We start from the raw sequence: 1,598 nt of genomic DNA, 5'->3' as shown, positions 1-1,598 counted from the left end.
GCACACGCACCCAGCATGAGTTTAAGCCAGCAGGTCCAGGACTCGAACCACGGTTGATTACATGGGAGTTCAGCAACATAGCCATTACGCTAACTGCTGGTCCCGAAAAAATTTTTCCTTCTGCAATAAGGCTCATGTGAGCTCCCCTAAGAGAGACAGGGAGAGACAGTGAGAAAGAAAGTGAGAAATCACCCCTCGGGGGGATGGCCACACTACCATCCCTTCTCCTCCATTCTCCTCTCGGGTCTTTTAGGCATGCACACACATTCACCTGGCATGATTTTCTTTCTTTTTTATTCTTTTTTTTGCTCAGGCATGATTTTCAAGCCATCTGAGCCAGGACTTAAACAGTTGGGTATGTGGGATCAGCACTTAACCTCTATGCCACCTGCTGGCCTCTGGAATAAGATTTTCAAAAAAGATAGTACTGCCCTGGAATTTGATAGAAAGTGGACGAATGTGGAGGATCTGGTGCTGAGTGAAGCAAGTCAGGTTATGATAGAGAAACATCGTGTATCTCCACTTAACCTATACTGACTGACTGCACTCTATGGCAGACACTGAAAGACTGGGGGACATACAAGTGGAGAATGTGGAAGATCTGTTGCTGAGTGAAGCAAGTCAGGCTATGACAGAGAAACATCGTATGTCTCCACTTAACCTATACTGACTGTCTGCACTCTATGGCAGACACTGAAAGACTGGGGGACATACAAGTGGAGAATGTGGAAGATCTGTTGCTGAGTGAAGCAAGTCAGGCTATGACAGATGTGGGAGGGAAGAGAACAGGAAAGGAAATTTGGGAGAAAAAATAGAGAGGTAAGGCATTTGTGGGACATGGGTATGCTTTATTACCTGTTGATAAGGACGTGTGTATGTTCTCAACTGGGCAGGACTGAGGTGTGTGTCATGCTGGGTAAAGTCTCTATAATCTAAATGATGTATAGTGATTAAATGTATTTTAAAAAAAAGGAAAGAGGGGGGAACCAGCAGGTGGCATGGTGGTTAAGGCACTGGACACTCCCACATGGCTGACCACGGTTCAAGTCCTGGACCTAATGGCTTGCTTTCTCACTTTCCCTCTCTCTCTTTCTGTGTCTGTCTCTGATCAAATTAAAATAAATGACTGAATAAATAGAAATAATTTTTAAAAATTGGAAAGGAACTGCAGTAGTAAACTAAATGTATTTCTATTTTAAAAAAAGAATGTGAATTAATAAAAGAAAATAGAATATTTTTAAAAATTTAAAAAATAATAGTACTGAGAAAAACAAGCACACTCAGCCCTCCTCTCAGCCTTCCCAGCCAGCCAGGACCGTTGGCCTCGCTGGGCGCCTGGCCTGTACATGTGGGTCAGGGAATCGAACCCTGACCTAAATGACTCCAACATCAAGAATCCATTGGCTACCCCTACACACTGTCCCCGGGCTTCCCTGATTCTGAGGTCCTAGATACTTTTGAGAATTCTAAAGACACTTGGGACCAGCAATTGGCGTAATGGCTATGTCGCTGGACTCCCATGTAGTCCACCGAGGTTCAAGTCCCGGACCTGGCGGCTTACACTCACACCATGCCCGTGTCCATGCCTCCCTCTGCTC

Source organism: Tupaia chinensis, unplaced genomic scaffold (genome assembly GCF_000334495.1).
Source record: "Tupaia chinensis unplaced genomic scaffold, TupChi_1.0 Scaffold148210_1, whole genome shotgun sequence".
Classification (NCBI taxonomy): Eukaryota; Metazoa; Chordata; class Mammalia; order Scandentia; family Tupaiidae; genus Tupaia; species Tupaia belangeri.
Note: the sequence above shows the minus strand (reverse complement) of the source record.